Here is a 16011-nt window from a genome sequence, read left to right on the forward strand (position 1 = left end):
ATTTTTTTTCCGACGACGGTGCCTTTTTTCCGAGGTCAAACGAGGTTGCGTAGCGTAGGTGGTCGAGAAATAAGGAACTTGGAAAAAGAACAGCGGAGTTCCGAGAACCGGGCGCAAAGTTACGGCATTCTGACCAGAAAAGGGGGTCGGGTCGGGTCGGGTTTGGGTTATAATGAAATGAGCGCAGTAAGTGTTTGGGTGCGATCATACCAGCACTAATGCACCGGATCCCATCAGAACTCAGCAGTTAAGCGAGCTTGGGCGAGAGTAGTACTAGGATGGGTGACCTCCTGGGAAGTCCTCGTGTTGCACCCCTTTTTTCGCCAAATTCCGTTTTTTATTTTTTTCCGACGACGGTGCCTTTTTTCCGAGGTCAAACGAGGTTGCGGAGCGTAGGTGGTCGAGAAATAAGGAACTTGGAAAAAGAACGGCGGAGTTCCCAGAACCGGGCGCAAAGTTACGGCATTCCGAACAGAAAAGGGGGTCGGGTCGGGTCGGGTTTGGGTTATAATGAAATGAGTGCAGTAAGTGTTTACCCCTTTTTTCGCCAAATTCCGTTTTTTATTTTTTTTCCGACGACGGTGCCTTTTTTCCGAGGTTAAACGAGGTTGCGGAGCGTAGGTGGTCGAGAAATAAGGAACTTGGAAAAAGAACGGCGGAGTTCCGAGAACCGGGCGCAAAGTTACCGCATTCCGAACAGAAAAGGGGGTCGGGTCGGGTCGGGTTTGGGTTATAATGAAATGAGCGCAGTAAGTGTTTGGGTGCGATCATACCAGCACTAATGCACCGGATCCCATCAGAACTCCGAGTTAAGCGTGCTTGGGCGAGAGTAGTACTAGGATGGGTGACCTCCTGGGAAGTCCTCGTGTAGCACCCCTTTTTTCGCCAAATTCCGTTTTTTATTTTTTTCCGACGACGGTGCCTTTTTTCCGAGGTCAAACGAGGTTGCGGAGCGTAGGTGGTCGAGAAATAAGGAACTTGGAAAAAGAACGGCGGAGTTCCGAGAACCGGGCGCAAAGTTACGGCATTCTTAACAGAAAAGGGGGTCGGGTCGGGTGGGGTTATAATGAAATGAGCGCAGTAAGTGTTTGGGTGCGATCATACCAACACTAATGCACCGGATCCCATCAGAACTCCGTAGTCAAGCGTGCTTGGGCGAGAGTAGTACTAGGATGGGTGACCTCCTGGGAAGTCCTCGTGTTGCACCCCTTTTTTCTCCAAATTCCGTTTTTTATTTTTTTCCGACGACGGTGCCTTTTTTCCGAGGTCAAACGAGGTTGCGGAGCGTAGGTGGTCGAGAAATAAGGAACTTGGAAAAAGAACGGCGGAGTTCCGAGAACCGGGCGCAAAGTTACGACATTCTGAACAGAAAAGGGGGTCGGGCCGGGTTGGGTTTGGGTTATAATGAAATGAGCGCAGTAAGTGTTTGGGTGCGATCATACCAGCACTAATGCACCGGATCCCATCAGAACTCCGCAGTTAAGCGTGCTTGGGCGAGAGTAGTACTAGGATGGGTGACCTCCTGGGAAGTCCTCGTGTTGCACCCCTTTTTTCCCCAAATTCCGTTTTTTATTTTTTTCCGACGACGGTGCCTTTTTTCCGAGGTCAAACGAGGTTGCGGAGCGTAGGTGGTCGAGAAATAAGGAACTTGGAAAAAGAACGGCGGAGTTCCCAGAACCGGGCGCAAAGTTACGGCATTCCGAACAGAAAAGGGGGTCGGGTCGGGTCGGGTTTGGGTTATAATGAAATGAGCGCAGTAAGTGTTTACCCCTTTTTTCGCCAAATTCCGTTTTTTATTTTTTTCCGACGACGGTGCCTTTTTTCCGAGGTTAAACGAGGTTGCGGAGCGTAGGTGGTCGAGAAATAAGGAACTTGGAAAAAGAACGGCGGAGTTCCGAGAACCGGGCGCAAAGTTACGGCATTCCGAATAGAAAAGGGGGTCGGGTCGGGTCGGGTTTGGTTATAATGAAATGAGCGCAGTAAGTGTTTGGGTGCGATCATACTAGCACTAATGCACCGGATCCCATCAGAACTCCGCAGTTAAGCGTGCTTGGGCGAGAGTAGTACTAGGATGGGTGACCTCCTAGGAAGTCCTCGTGTTGCACCCCTTTTTTCGCCAAATTCCGTTTTTTTTATTTTTTTTCCGACGACGGTGCCTTTTTTCCGAGGTCAAACGAGGTTGCGGAGCGTAGGTGGTCGAGAAATAAGGAACTTGGAAAAAGAACGGCGGAGTTCCGAGAACCGGGCGCAAAGTTACGACATTCTGAACAGAAAAGGGGGTCGGGTCGGGTTGGGTTTGGGTTATAATGAAATGAGCGCAGTAAGTGTTTGGGTGCGATCATACCAGCACTAATGCACCGGATCCCATCAGAACTCCGCAGGTAAGCGAGCTTGGGCGAGAGTAGTACTAGGATGGGTGACCTCCTGGGAAGTCCTCGTGTTGCACCCCTTTTTTCGCCAAATTCCGTTTTTTATTTTTTTCCGACGACGGTGCCTTTTTTCCGAGGTCAAACGAGGTTGCGGAGCGTAGGTGGTCGAGAAATAAGGAACTTGGAAAAAGAACGGCGCAGTTCAGAGAAACGGGCGCAAAGTTACGACATTCCGAACAGAAAAGGAGGTCGGGTCGGGTCGGGTTTGGGTTATAATGAAATGAGCGCAGTAAGTGTTTGGGTGCGATCATACCAGCACTAATGCACCGGATCCCGTCAGAACTCCGCACTTAAGCGTGCTTGGGCGAGAGTAGTACTAGGATGGGTGACCTCCTGGGAAGTCCTCGTGTTGCACCCCTTTTTTCGCCAAATTACGTTTTTTATTTTTTTCCGACGACGGTGCCTTTTTTCCGAGCTCAAACGAGGTTGCGGAGCGTAGGTGGTCGAGAAATAAGGAACTTGGAAAAAGAACGGCGGAGTTCCGAGAACCGGGCGCAAAGTTACGGCATTCCGAACAGAAAAGGGGGTCGGGTCGGGTCGGGTTTGGGTTATAATGAAATGAGCGCAGTAAGTGTTTACCCCTTTTTTCTCCAAATTCCGTTTTTTATTTTTTTCCGACGACGGTGCCTTTTTTCCGAGGTTAAACGAGGTTGCGGAGCGTAGGTGGTCGAGAAATAAGGAACTTGGGAAAAGAACGGCGGAGTTCCGAGAACCGGGCGCAAAGTTACGGCATTCCGAACAGAAAAGGGGGTCGGGTCGGGTCGGGTTTGGGTTATAATGAAATGAGCGCAGTAAGTGTTTGGGTGCGATCATACCAGCACTAATGCACCGGATCCCATCAGAACTCCGCAGCTAAGCGTGCTTGGGCGAGAGTAGTACTAGGATGGGTGACCTCCTGGGAAGTCCTCGTGTTGCACCCCTTTTTTCGCCAAATTCCGTTTTTTATTTTTTTTCCGACGACTGTGCCTTTTTTCCGAGGTCAAACGAGGTTGCGGAGCGTAGGTGGTCGAGAAATAAGGAACTTGGAAAAAGAACGGCGGAGTTCCGAGAACCGGGCGCAAAGTTACGACATTCTGAACAGAAAAGGGGGTCGGGTCGGGTCGGGTTTGGGTTATAATGAAATGAGCGCAGTAAGTGTTTGGGTGCGATCATACCAGCACTAATGCACCGGATCCCATCAGAACTCCGCAGTTAAGCGTGCTTGGGCGAGAGTAGTACTAGGATGGGTGACCTCCTGGGAAGTCCTCGTGTTGCACCCCTTTTTTCGCCAAATTCCGTTTTTTATTTTTTTCCGACGACGGTGCCTTTTTTCCGAGGTGAAACGAGATTGCGGAGCGTAGGTGGTCGAGAAATAAGGAACTTGGAAAAAGAACGGCGGAGTTCCGAGAACCGGGCGCAAAGTTACGACATTCCGAACAGAAAAGGGGGTCGGGTCGGGTCGGGTTTGGGTTATAATGAAATGAGCGCAGTAAGTGTTTGGGTGCGATCATACCAGCACTAATGCACCGGATCCCATCAGAACTCCGAGTTAAGCGTGCTTGGGCAAGAGTAGTACTAGGATGGGTGACCTCCTGGGAAGTCCTCGTGTTGCACCCCTTTTTTCGCCAAATTCCGTTTTTTATTTTTTTCCGACGACGGTGCCTTTTTTCCGAGGTCAAACGAGGTTGCGGAGCATAGGTGGTCGAGAAATAAGGAACTTGGAAAAAGAACGGCGGAGTTCCGAGAACCGGGCGCAAAGTTACGGCATTCCGAACAGAAAAGGGGTCGGGTCGGGTCGGGTTTGGGTTATAATGAAATGAGCGCAGTAAGTGTTTAACCCTTTTTTCGCCAAATTCCGTTTTTTATTTTTTTCCGACGACGGTGCCTTTTTTCCGAGGTTAAACGAGGTTGCGGAGCGTAGGTGGTCGAGAAATAAGGAACTTGGAAATAGAACGGCGGAGTTCTGAGAACCGGGCGTAAAGTTACAGCATTCCGAACAGAAAAGGGGGTCGGGTCGGGTCGGGTTTGGGTTATAATGAAATGAGCGCAGTAAGTGTTTGGGTGCGATCATACCAGCACTAATGCACCGGATCCCATCAGAACTCCGCAGCTAAGCGTGCTTGGGCGAGAGTAGTACTAGGATGGGTGACCTCCTGGGAAGTCCTCGTGTTGCACCCCTTTTTTCGCCAAATTCCGTTTTTTATTTTTTTTCCGACGACTGTGCCTTTTTTCCGAGGTCAAACGAGGTTGCGGAGCGTAGGTGGTCGAGAAATAAGGAACTTGGAAAAAGAACGGCGGAGTTCCGAGAACCGGGCGCAAAGTTACGACATTCTGAACAGAAAAGGGGGTCGGGTCGGGTCGGGTTTGGGTTATAATGAAATGAGCGCAGTAAGTGTTTGGGTGCGATCATACCAGCACTAATGCACCGGATCCCATCAGAACTCCGTAGTCAAGCGTGCTTGGGCGAGAGTAGTACTAGGATGGGTGACCTCCTGGGAAGTCCTCGTGTTGCACCCCTTTTTTCTCCAAATTCCGTTTTTTATTTTTTTCCGACGACGGTGCCTTTTTTCCGAGGTCAAACGAGGTTGCGGAGCGTAGGTGGTCGAGAAATAAGGAACTTGGAAAAAGAACGGCGGAGTTCCGAGAACCGGGCGCAAAGTTACGACATTCTGAACAGAAAAGGGGGTCGGGCCGGGTTGGGTTTGGGTTATAATGAAATGAGCGCAGTAAGTGTTTGGGTGCGATCATACCAGCACTAATGCACCGGATCCCATCAGAACTCCGCAGTTAAGCGTGCTTGGGCGAGAGTAGTACTAGGATGGGTGACCTCCTGGGAAGTCCTCGTGTTGCACCCCTTTTTTCCCCAAATTCCGTTTTTTATTTTTTTCCGACGACGGTGCCTTTTTTCCGAGGTCAAACGAGGTTGCGGAGCGTAGGTGGTCGAGAAATAAGGAACTTGGAAAAAGAACGGCGGAGTTCCCAGAACCGGGCGCAAAGTTACGGCATTCCGAACAGAAAAGGGGGTCGGGTCGGGTCGGGTTTGGGTTATAATGAAATGAGCGCAGTAAGTGTTTACCCCTTTTTTCGCCAAATTCCGTTTTTTATTTTTTTCCGACGACGGTGCCTTTTTTCCGAGGTTAAACGAGGTTGCGGAGCGTAGGTGGTCGAGAAATAAGGAACTTGGAAAAAGAACGGCGGAGTTCCGAGAACCGGGCGCAAAGTTACGGCATTCCGAATAGAAAAGGGGGTCGGGTCGGGTCGGGTTTGGTTATAATGAAATGAGCGCAGTAAGTGTTTGGGTGCGATCATACTAGCACTAATGCACCGGATCCCATCAGAACTCCGCAGTTAAGCGTGCTTGGGCGAGAGTAGTACTAGGATGGGTGACCTCCTAGGAAGTCCTCGTGTTGCACCCCTTTTTTCGCCAAATTCCGTTTTTTTTATTTTTTTTCCGACGACGGTGCCTTTTTTCCGAGGTCAAACGAGGTTGCGGAGCGTAGGTGGTCGAGAAATAAGGAACTTGGAAAAAGAACGGCGGAGTTCCGAGAACCGGGCGCAAAGTTACGACATTCTGAACAGAAAAGGGGGTCGGGTCGGGTTGGGTTTGGGTTATAATGAAATGAGCGCAGTAAGTGTTTGGGTGCGATCATACCAGCACTAATGCACCGGATCCCATCAGAACTCCGCAGGTAAGCGAGCTTGGGCGAGAGTAGTACTAGGATGGGTGACCTCCTGGGAAGTCCTCGTGTTGCACCCCTTTTTTCGCCAAATTCCGTTTTTTATTTTTTTCCGACGACGGTGCCTTTTTTCCGAGGTCAAACGAGGTTGCGGAGCGTAGGTGGTCGAGAAATAAGGAACTTGGAAAAAGAACGGCGCAGTTCAGAGAAACGGGCGCAAAGTTACGACATTCCGAACAGAAAAGGAGGTCGGGTCGGGTCGGGTTTGGGTTATAATGAAATGAGCGCAGTAAGTGTTTGGGTGCGATCATACCAGCACTAATGCACCGGATCCCGTCAGAACTCCGCACTTAAGCGTGCTTGGGCGAGAGTAGTACTAGGATGGGCGACCTCCTGGGAAGTCCTCGTGTTGCACCCCTTTTTTCGCCAAATTACGTTTTTTATTTTTTTCCGACGACGGTGCCTTTTTTCCGAGCTCAAACGAGGTTGCGGAGCGTAGGTGGTCGAGAAATAAGGAACTTGGAAAAAGAACGGCGGAGTTCCGAGAACCGGGCGCAAAGTTACGGCATTCCGAACAGAAAAGGGGGTCGGGTCGGGTCGGGTTTGGGTTATAATGAAATGAGCGCAGTAAGTGTTTACCCCTTTTTTCTCCAAATTCCGTTTTTTATTTTTTTCCGACGACGGTGCCTTTTTTCCGAGGTTAAACGAGGTTGCGGAGCGTAGGTGGTCGAGAAATAAGGAACTTGGGAAAAGAACGGCGGAGTTCCGAGAACCGGGCGCAAAGTTACGGCATTCCGAACAGAAAAGGGGGTCGGGTCGGGTCGGGTTTGGGTTATAATGAAATGAGCGCAGTAAGTGTTTGGGTGCGATCATACCAGCACTAATGCACCGGATCCCATCAGAACTCCGCAGCTAAGCGTGCTTGGGCGAGAGTAGTACTAGGATGGGTGACCTCCTGGGAAGTCCTCGTGTTGCACCCCTTTTTTCGCCAAATTCCGTTTTTTATTTTTTTTCCGACGACTGTGCCTTTTTTCCGAGGTCAAACGAGGTTGCGGAGCGTAGGTGGTCGAGAAATAAGGAACTTGGAAAAAGAACGGCGGAGTTCCGAGAACCGGGCGCAAAGTTACGACATTCTGAACAGAAAAGGGGGTCGGGTCGGGTCGGGTTTGGGTTATAATGAAATGAGCGCAGTAAGTGTTTGGGTGCGATCATACCAGCACTAATGCACCGGATCCCATCAGAACTCCGCAGTTAAGCGTGCTTGGGCGAGAGTAGTACTAGGATGGGTGACCTCCTGGGAAGTCCTCGTGTTGCACCCCTTTTTTCGCCAAATTCCGTTTTTTATTTTTTTCCGACGACGGTGCCTTTTTTCCGAGGTGAAACGAGATTGCGGAGCGTAGGTGGTCGAGAAATAAGGAACTTGGAAAAAGAACGGCGGAGTTCCGAGAACCGGGCGCAAAGTTACGACATTCCGAACAGAAAAGGGGGTCGGGTCGGGTCGGGTTTGGGTTATAATGAAATGAGCGCAGTAAGTGTTTGGGTGCGATCATACCAGCACTAATGCACCGGATCCCATCAGAACTCCGAGTTAAGCGTGCTTGGGCAAGAGTAGTACTAGGATGGGTGACCTCCTGGGAAGTCCTCGTGTTGCACCCCTTTTTTCGCCAAATTCCGTTTTTTATTTTTTTCCGACGACGGTGCCTTTTTTCCGAGGTCAAACGAGGTTGCGGAGCATAGGTGGTCGAGAAATAAGGAACTTGGAAAAAGAACGGCGGAGTTCCGAGAACCGGGCGCAAAGTTACGGCATTCCGAACAGAAAAGGGGTCCGGTCGGGTCGGGTTTGGGTTATAATGAAATGAGCGCAGTAAGTGTTTAACCCTTTTTTCGCCAAATTCCGTTTTTTATTTTTTTCCGACGACGGTGCCTTTTTTCCGAGGTTAAACGAGGTTGCGGAGCGTAGGTGGTCGAGAAATAAGGAACTTGGAAATAGAACGGCGGAGTTCTGAGAACCGGGCGTAAAGTTACAGCATTCCGAACAGAAAAGGGGGTCGGGTCGGGTCGGGTTTGGGTTATAATGAAATGAGCGCAGTAAGTGTTTGGGTGCGATCATACCAGCACTAATGCACCGGATCCCATCAGAACTCCGCAGCTAAGCGTGCTTGGGCGAGAGTAGTACTAGGATGGGTGACCTCCTGGGAAGTCCTCGTGTTGCACCCCTTTTTTCGCCAAATTCCGTTTTTTATTTTTTTTCCGACGACTGTGCCTTTTTTCCGAGGTCAAACGAGGTTGCGGAGCGTAGGTGGTCGAGAAATAAGGAACTTGGAAAAAGAACGGCGGAGTTCCGAGAACCGGGCGCAAAGTTACGACATTCTGAACAGAAAAGGGGGTCGGGTCGGGTCGGGTTTGGGTTATAATGAAATGAGCGCAGTAAGTGTTTGGGTGCGATCATACCAGCACTAATGCACCGGATCCCATCAGAACTCCGCAGTTAAGCGTGCTTGGGCGAGAGTAGTACTAGGATGGGTGACCTCCTGGGAAGTCCTCGTGTTGCACCCCTTTTTTCGCCAAATTCCGTTTTTTATTTTTTTCCGACGACGGTGCCTTTTTTCCGAGGTGAAACGAGATTGCGGAGCGTAGGTGGTCGAGAAATAAGGAACTTGGAAAAAGAACGGCGGAGTTCCGAGAACCGGGCGCAAAGTTACGACATTCCGAACAGAAAAGGGGGTCGGGTCGGGTCGGGTTTGGGTTATAATGAAATGAGCGCAGTAAGTGTTTGGGTGCGATCATACCAGCACTAATGCACCGGATCCCATCAGAACTCCGAGTTAAGCGTGCTTGGGCAAGAGTAGTACTAGGATGGGTGACCTCCTGGGAAGTCCTCGTGTTGCACCCCTTTTTTCGCCAAATTCCGTTTTTTATTTTTTTCCGACGACGGTGCCTTTTTTCCGAGGTCAAACGAGGTTGCGGAGCATAGGTGGTCGAGAAATAAGGAACTTGGAAAAAGAACGGCGGAGTTCCGAGAACCGGGCGCAAAGTTACGGCATTCCGAACAGAAAAGGGGTCGGGTCGGGTCGGGTTTGGGTTATAATGAAATGAGCGCAGTAAGTGTTTAACCCTTTTTTCGCCAAATTCCGTTTTTTATTTTTTTCCGACGACGGTGCCTTTTTTCCGAGGTTAAACGAGGTTGCGGAGCGTAGGTGGTCGAGAAATAAGGAACTTGGAAATAGAACGGCGGAGTTCTGAGAACCGGGCGTAAAGTTACAGCATTCCGAACAGAAAAGGGGGTCGGGTCGGGTCGGGTTTGGGTTATAATGAAATGAGCGCAGTAAGTGTTTACCCCTTTTTTCGCAAAATTCCGTTTTTTATTTTTTTCCGACGACGGTGCCTTTTTTCCGAGGTAAAACGAGGTTGCGGAGCGTAGGTGGTCGAGAAATAAGGAACTTGGAAAAAGAACGGCGGAGTTCCGAGAACCGGGAGCAAAGTTACGGCATTCCGAACAGAAAAGGGGGTCGGGTCGGGTCGGGTTTGGGTTATAATGAAATGAGCGCAGTAAGTGTTTAGGTGCGATCATTCCAGCACTAATGCACCGGATCCCGTCAGAACTCCGCAGTTAAGCGTGCTTGGGCGAGAGTAGTACTAGGATGGGTGTGAAGGAAATAATGCCCTTGGTCCAATTATGCATTCTATGTTAAGTCTAATAAATGCGGTTCAGTATTAATTAACAAGTTAATAATTCAGTGAGATCAAGTGAGCTGAATGCCTAGCTAGAGGCCGCTTCAGTTCAAGTGGAATTCATGATATTAATCCACAGCTTACTCTTGACTGAACCCGTAGGGTCACACAAATAGTACGTAAACGGATCAAGTATTTAATGGCATTAGATACTCCATCTATGGATATTCGGAATCGACGGATCTTGGTTTCAGTGGGAGCTGAGATCGTCACAGGCAAGAAATGAATACTCCGGAAACGATGATATTGCCGGAAACGGAAATATGGATCGTATCGGAAATATAAATATTATCCAAGTCGTAGATGTTGCCGGAAACGGAAACATGGTACGTATCGGAAAATATTATCGGAAATGGAAATATTACCAGAATCGGAAATATTGCCGGAAACGGAAATATTGTCAGAATTGGAAATATTATCGGAATCGGAAAATAATTCCGGAAACGGAAATATTAAATATTTGTTCGAAACGGAAATTGATTCCGGAATCAGAAATATTAAATATTGTTCGTATCGGAAATGAATTCCGGAACCGGGAATTTAATCGGAATCGTATCGTACGAATTAGCATCGGACGAGGCCTGCCGGACGAAGGCCCAGCACGAAGTCGGGCCATCGCCCAGCAAGCCAAACACGCGCCCAGCCAAGGCAGCGCCCAAGCCCACCGCAAGGCAGGCCCAGCGCGCGCCAAGGCCATGGCCTCGCTGCGTGGGCTGCTGCTCGCACGCACACGCATGGGCGGCCCATCGTGGCTGCCGTGTGTGTGTGAGTTTGTGTTCATGCACGATTCCTAAAACTATTAGAATTAGTATATGATTAAATTCCTATTCCTAAAAGGATAAATTAATTAATTAGAGTTCTTGTAGGATTCTAAGTTTAATTAATTCGTATCCTACTAGGATTCCAATTCCCTTTCCATAACTCTATAAATACGTGCCTAGGGTCACATATTTTCAGAGATTAATTCAAGTATTTAAAGTGAGTTTTGAGAGAAAAATTCAGTCATATTTCTTACCTAAGAGTGCCGAAAATTCTAGTACCTTAAGGGCGATTCTAGTTGGTCAATCTTAAGGCGGATCCGGACGTGCTGTGGACTATCTACGGAGGGACGACACTTGGAGTCCTAAAGACTTGTTCTTGTTCGGTTCGGGCGCAGCTAGGGAAGGCACGCAACAAAGAGTATGCATCTAAATTATGCTATATGATTATGTGTAAATAATATGTGTTCCTGGCTAAATGGTTTTTCCGCATGATTTATGAATTGTCATATGTATCATAACCTAACAGTGGTATCACGAGCCCCTTATTATTTTCATAATCTAAATTGCATGAACATGGTTAAATATTACAAATTTGCAAGAATTAAAAGGGGTGATTAATTTTCGTAATTGTTAATTAATTGCAAATTGCGTTTATTTAATTATACGTACGCAGTTTTTCGGCAGTTTCTTCGTTACTCATCCAAATCGAGTGATTTTTGTGTCAATTCCGCATGTAAAAGGCATTCTAAAATTCGAAGCCTAACTATGACTTTTCGAAGGTTTTAGTTTTTCGAATGCAAAATTTCGTAAATTTAAGATGTTAAATTAAATATTTGCGATTCTTGTTGATAAATCTTGAATTTTTGATTGACCTACTGTATATTTTTAACAAGTTTGAATGCCTAGCCTTGTTAATTATGCAATCTAATTTGTAATTATGATTAATTTGTTGAAAATTAGAATAATTTAGAATTAATTTGATTTTCATAATTAATTATAATTTAATTAGAAACCTATGATTAAAAACCACCATAAAAATTGTAAATTTATGATAAATTTTAAATTTTTATGACCTAGGCTTGAATCCATAATAATCGGAAATCAATTGAATAATAAATTTTCGATTTTTCGCCCTAAAATTATGAATTTAATATTATTTATTAATTTGTCATTAATTTTAAATATAAATTTTAAATTTTTTATGCGATTCGTTCATATAACTTGCACGCACAAAGCAATGGACGCTTCGTGTTACCCTTAAGGGGTGTTGTATAGTGCGGGCATGCGACGACGAGCAAGGGAGCTCGTCGCCCGTGCGGCATGAATGCAATGAGCAAGGCATGGTGCACGAGCACAAGGCAGCAGCCCTGCCTTGTGTCGTGGGCCACGAGCTATGGACGTATGGGCATGGGCGAAAGGCAAGCCATGGCAGTCGCGTGTGGGCAGCAAGCGAGCTGCGCCACAACGCGCACTGCCTCGCGCAAGCGCGCGCAGCCTCGCGCGCAGCGAGCGCAAGCTCGCGTGCCACGAGCGCTGCGCCCAGCGTTGAACGCGCGCAATTGCTCGCGCGCACAGCGAGCAATGGCTCGCGCGCACAGCGAACGATTGAGCGCGCGCAGCGTGCGCTGGCGAGCGCGCAAAGCGAGCGATGGCTCGCGTGCGTCGAGCGCTGGCGCGCGCGCAGCAAGCACCACAGCGTGCGATGGCTTGCGATGGAGATGCAGCAGCTATGCGACGAGCGTATGGGCTGCGCGCACATGGCCAGCGATGGCTGTGTGCGTGCGGCCCATGGGCGTGCGATGCGTAGGGTGTTTGCGTTGCGATTAGATCGTTTTGAATGTTTAATTTGAAATTTTTCAGTTTACGTAATTTTAATTAATTTTAAAATTAATAATTTAAATTATTTTCTTGGATTTTGATTTTGAATATTGTAATTATTATAAATTTTATTTATTCTAATTATTTTACTAAAATTAAAATCATGAATTAATTTAAATACGACTGAAATTAAATTAAACTTTTGGATTCAATTATAAATTTATATGAGGTTTAAATTTTAATTAAATTTGTATGTTTCCGGTTAGACTAGAAATACATTTTTATGTTTAAAATTAGTAAAGCATATGAATTTATTGGTTTAAGTGGGAGCCCTTTTAGTCATAAACTCTCGATTAGGTCTACAAATCCTTAAGGTTAAAACAACTTGATTAGAATTAATAAGGACTGAATAATTGGTAGATTATTGGTGCCCTTGATTAATTGCTGCAAATGTTTACGTGATGCATAATGTGTTTTACTAACCAGCTATGTGGGCCATTCATGATAATGAATGGGTGAATGGTATATATTGTATATGTACTGTTTCGCAGGTTATGAAGTGACTAGTATGGCCCAAATAGGATAGAAAATATGGTCTGCGTACCATTAATTTGAATGTAATTGGTCTAAAGTACCAAAGTTGTTTTTCAATTCAAATATGGTCTGCGTACCATCAAATAGTTGTAATTAGTTTTAATTATAGCTTATCCTATTTGAAGAAAATGGTGCCTCCCACGGAGATTTTCAAGACGGACTTTGAAGTTAAAGCTTCAAGATGAAGTCGGGCCATACTAGATCACATTTATCTTATGCATGTTTTAAGTTATTTATTGCTTTTAAATATGTCTTAAAATGCATGAGATCAAAAGCTTGATTATGTTGCATGATTAAGGATTTTAGTTCACTTAAAATCTAACCAACATAGTAAGAGCCTTAAGTTCCAAACTTAAAAATTGAGTTATAAGGTGCCATGCCAAAATATACACTTGCTTGGATATCCTTTACATCAATCTAGTAATAGTTTTCGCTCAGCGAGGTGTTACTTATTGGTCCTAAAGGGGCAAGGTACACAAATAATTGTGAGTACATGTTAGTTTTGGTGAAACTCAACGATATAAGTAAGGAGTCCTTTTATGTCGTGGCAAAATCGATAGGTTTACCTAATAAGTTCTTAGACGTACCTATCAACCAAGAATAGTTTCTAGACTATTAGCAAAAGGCTTTTGCTTACCTAAGATGTTTTAGGATTAAGTCGACAAACTGTGCTTAGTTCTTCAATGATTTTAGGATCTTGGAATCATTTTATTCACACCTGCCGGAACAATAAATTCGAATAAAATGCTAATAACTTGTTGAAATTGCATGATTGCTTTAATTTTCAAGTTATTACTCATGATAAATGTTTAGACTTTGCATGCTTCAATGTATGTTTTAATTATTGTTTATAATTAAATATCTTGCACTGCAGTAAATCCTTTTAGAAAGGTAACAGTAAATTTCCTCGATTGGTAGTGAATCCAAGAACGATTCACGGAAATGAGAGAAAGTGAGCAATTTAAAATGTACGTTTCTTATAGCGACTTTTATGGTTGTTTTCGAACATCAAAATCGAATGGCAAACCAATTGGTGCTTGTGAATTCAAAATACACTGTAGTTTTGAGATCATAAAGCATTGAGTCTAATACGCTCAGCTTTACCAATGGTTAACAACCTAATATCTTTGTCCATTTAATTCTCGAATGAGTCTAGTCCCTAGACATTCGAATAGATCGATGCTTAGAGAACTTTAGAAGCTTCTGGTAAGATCATCTAGTTGAAACTTAATATTCAACATAAATTAAATGGTAAGAACCTTGTTGGGGTGACATTGGACATGTCTAACAAAGTATAAAAGTCAACACTAAAGAATTCAATTCTTAAGACTATAAGAAAGGGTACAAGAAATAGGAAAACGAGGAACAAATGAAAGGAATTTACGATTCCGTTTCTACCTATAAGTTTATGTTTAAAGAGAAGTGACCTAGCAATCAAACTTCCTTGGTATCATATACCGCTTGAGGTTCTTACTTCGGTAATAACTCAAACAATGGAAGCCAGGATACACTAATGACCTACAAGTGGGAAATGAAGCATGGCATTGCTACATTAATTGTAGGGTCATCTAAGTTTGTTTTAAGTCCTTTCAAAGGCTGGAACTTAATGGCTATTTTGTTCCATAATCAGCATACCTAAATTTCTGCTTCAAACACAGAAAGACTCACATTCAAGAAAAACAAAAACAATGTTTGTTTGTTTATTTGAATGAAATGGTCAATTACAGGTTGAGTCAATATGCTTGATTAAAACAAACAACTCTTTAAAGAACTTTACTAGGTTCAAATCAACCCCTTGATTTGAGTTGCACTAATCTTTGGCATTGTTGCTTAGACCATATCAACAAGTTAACATTCAAAAGCTCTATTTTGATGGACTTTTGAAAGTTGATTGATTTCTAGATCATTTTAAGACAACAAGTCTTACTTGTTGAAAGTAACAAAAGACATGAACTATTGTTAGAACACCTAGACAATAGAGTTCAAAGCTAAAGAAGGATTTTATGACTTTATTATTTCACATGGATTTGAGTGAATATAGGTTTATTTACTCAAATGTGATATAAGTTGAATCTATTTGGCTAGTTCAAAGATTCAGAAGTATAAAATCCACTTGGCAAGAAATCATAAAGATCCAGGTTAGATCATGTTGATGATTACTTGAGACCAAATATGATCATCAATGATTGTGTGTTGTAATTTCACAATCTAGGTCCATAAGATATGGCATATCTTAGTTGGAATAATCGAAGTCAATTAGTACTTGATTCGATCAATAATGAATCATAAAGACTTTTCCTATAATTTCTAAAACAAAATGCTCAACTACCACCAAACTAAACCAAATTCGTCAAAGCTATTGAAAAGTAATTTCAGGATATCTTTTCAATTATATATATCTAAAGAGTTGCTAAACTCAGTGGGAGCTTAGTGTTTGTTATTCAACAAACTAAGGCCCAAGTCTAGATATATGTTTCATTATGATTTATTCAAATGAGACACAAGGGTATTGTTTCTACCACGAATTTTTGAGAACATAATGTTTGTTTGCTCGAAATAATGTCCTTTTGGAGATTCGTTTCCAAAATGACAAGTGGGAGAAAATAGACCTCGAAAGTCTTCGAGGCGAACAACAAACATAAACGGACATTCCGGAGGCTTTTCGAAGTGCTTCAGAAAATCCGAACTTATTCTTTAAGGACTTTAGAAGTGGCTTTAAAGAATAGACATCTCTTAGAAGACTTTACAAGTGCTTCAAAGAGAATAGAATATTCAAAGGACTCTCAAAGTGCCTGTTGATATTCTATTGTTTGATGTTCTATACCCAAGTAGGCATAGAATTCAAGTCACTGAAACTATGAGATTCTTCTATTAGATAGTGAAGAAACATAGAGATCAGGTCAATGAAACTATGAGATTCTTCTATTAAATAGTGAAGAAACCTACAACTTGCAATCAAACTATTATCATATAGATTAATGAGTTTGTGACTTGTAAGAAAGCTATGACGAAATATAGATT

General features: G+C 44.6%; 22 non-coding genes across 22 annotated transcripts; all 22 read left to right on the top strand.

Moving 5' to 3' along the window:
• The first annotated feature begins 196 nt into the window (after positions 1-196).
• On the top strand, positions 197-315 carry LOC130468824 (5S ribosomal RNA). The gene has a single exon (XR_008929209.1). It is a non-coding gene; the product is annotated as a 5S ribosomal RNA (ribosomal RNA).
• A 444-nt stretch (positions 316-759) lies between these two features.
• Positions 760-877, top strand: LOC130468841 (5S ribosomal RNA). Its single transcript, XR_008929226.1, has one exon. It is a non-coding gene; the product is annotated as a 5S ribosomal RNA (ribosomal RNA).
• Positions 878-1090: 213 nt separating this feature from the next.
• On the top strand, positions 1091-1209 carry LOC130468778 (5S ribosomal RNA). The gene has a single exon (XR_008929163.1). It is a non-coding gene; the product is annotated as a 5S ribosomal RNA (ribosomal RNA).
• A 219-nt stretch (positions 1210-1428) lies between these two features.
• Positions 1429-1547, top strand: LOC130468521 (5S ribosomal RNA). The gene has a single exon (XR_008928906.1). It is a non-coding gene; the product is annotated as a 5S ribosomal RNA (ribosomal RNA).
• A 442-nt stretch (positions 1548-1989) lies between these two features.
• LOC130468712 (5S ribosomal RNA) lies at positions 1990-2108 on the top strand. The gene has a single exon (XR_008929097.1). It is a non-coding gene; the product is annotated as a 5S ribosomal RNA (ribosomal RNA).
• A 222-nt stretch (positions 2109-2330) lies between these two features.
• On the top strand, positions 2331-2449 carry LOC130468776 (5S ribosomal RNA). Its single transcript, XR_008929161.1, has one exon. It is a non-coding gene; the product is annotated as a 5S ribosomal RNA (ribosomal RNA).
• A 219-nt stretch (positions 2450-2668) lies between these two features.
• On the top strand, positions 2669-2787 carry LOC130468751 (5S ribosomal RNA). The gene has a single exon (XR_008929136.1). It is a non-coding gene; the product is annotated as a 5S ribosomal RNA (ribosomal RNA).
• A 443-nt stretch (positions 2788-3230) lies between these two features.
• LOC130468610 (5S ribosomal RNA) lies at positions 3231-3349 on the top strand. The gene has a single exon (XR_008928995.1). It is a non-coding gene; the product is annotated as a 5S ribosomal RNA (ribosomal RNA).
• Positions 3350-3569: 220 nt separating this feature from the next.
• On the top strand, positions 3570-3688 carry LOC130468632 (5S ribosomal RNA). The gene has a single exon (XR_008929017.1). It is a non-coding gene; the product is annotated as a 5S ribosomal RNA (ribosomal RNA).
• A 219-nt stretch (positions 3689-3907) lies between these two features.
• Positions 3908-4025, top strand: LOC130468833 (5S ribosomal RNA). The gene has a single exon (XR_008929218.1). It is a non-coding gene; the product is annotated as a 5S ribosomal RNA (ribosomal RNA).
• Positions 4026-4467: 442 nt separating this feature from the next.
• LOC130468611 (5S ribosomal RNA) lies at positions 4468-4586 on the top strand. Its single transcript, XR_008928996.1, has one exon. It is a non-coding gene; the product is annotated as a 5S ribosomal RNA (ribosomal RNA).
• A 220-nt stretch (positions 4587-4806) lies between these two features.
• LOC130468662 (5S ribosomal RNA) lies at positions 4807-4925 on the top strand. Its single transcript, XR_008929047.1, has one exon. It is a non-coding gene; the product is annotated as a 5S ribosomal RNA (ribosomal RNA).
• Positions 4926-5144: 219 nt separating this feature from the next.
• On the top strand, positions 5145-5263 carry LOC130468743 (5S ribosomal RNA). Its single transcript, XR_008929128.1, has one exon. It is a non-coding gene; the product is annotated as a 5S ribosomal RNA (ribosomal RNA).
• Positions 5264-5705: 442 nt separating this feature from the next.
• On the top strand, positions 5706-5824 carry LOC130468713 (5S ribosomal RNA). The gene has a single exon (XR_008929098.1). It is a non-coding gene; the product is annotated as a 5S ribosomal RNA (ribosomal RNA).
• Positions 5825-6046: 222 nt separating this feature from the next.
• LOC130468777 (5S ribosomal RNA) lies at positions 6047-6165 on the top strand. Its single transcript, XR_008929162.1, has one exon. It is a non-coding gene; the product is annotated as a 5S ribosomal RNA (ribosomal RNA).
• A 219-nt stretch (positions 6166-6384) lies between these two features.
• LOC130468786 (5S ribosomal RNA) lies at positions 6385-6503 on the top strand. Its single transcript, XR_008929171.1, has one exon. It is a non-coding gene; the product is annotated as a 5S ribosomal RNA (ribosomal RNA).
• Positions 6504-6946: 443 nt separating this feature from the next.
• On the top strand, positions 6947-7065 carry LOC130468612 (5S ribosomal RNA). The gene has a single exon (XR_008928997.1). It is a non-coding gene; the product is annotated as a 5S ribosomal RNA (ribosomal RNA).
• Positions 7066-7285: 220 nt separating this feature from the next.
• On the top strand, positions 7286-7404 carry LOC130468854 (5S ribosomal RNA). The gene has a single exon (XR_008929239.1). It is a non-coding gene; the product is annotated as a 5S ribosomal RNA (ribosomal RNA).
• A 219-nt stretch (positions 7405-7623) lies between these two features.
• On the top strand, positions 7624-7741 carry LOC130468834 (5S ribosomal RNA). The gene has a single exon (XR_008929219.1). It is a non-coding gene; the product is annotated as a 5S ribosomal RNA (ribosomal RNA).
• A 442-nt stretch (positions 7742-8183) lies between these two features.
• LOC130468613 (5S ribosomal RNA) lies at positions 8184-8302 on the top strand. Its single transcript, XR_008928998.1, has one exon. It is a non-coding gene; the product is annotated as a 5S ribosomal RNA (ribosomal RNA).
• Positions 8303-8522: 220 nt separating this feature from the next.
• On the top strand, positions 8523-8641 carry LOC130468182 (5S ribosomal RNA). The gene has a single exon (XR_008928605.1). It is a non-coding gene; the product is annotated as a 5S ribosomal RNA (ribosomal RNA).
• Positions 8642-8860: 219 nt separating this feature from the next.
• Positions 8861-8978, top strand: LOC130468835 (5S ribosomal RNA). The gene has a single exon (XR_008929220.1). It is a non-coding gene; the product is annotated as a 5S ribosomal RNA (ribosomal RNA).
• The last annotated feature ends 7033 nt before the right edge of the window (positions 8979-16011 follow it).

The sequence above is a fragment of the Spinacia oleracea genome, chromosome 2 (genome assembly GCF_020520425.1).
Source record: "Spinacia oleracea cultivar Varoflay chromosome 2, BTI_SOV_V1, whole genome shotgun sequence".
In the NCBI taxonomy this organism is placed as follows: domain Eukaryota; kingdom Viridiplantae; phylum Streptophyta; class Magnoliopsida; order Caryophyllales; family Amaranthaceae; genus Spinacia; species Spinacia oleracea.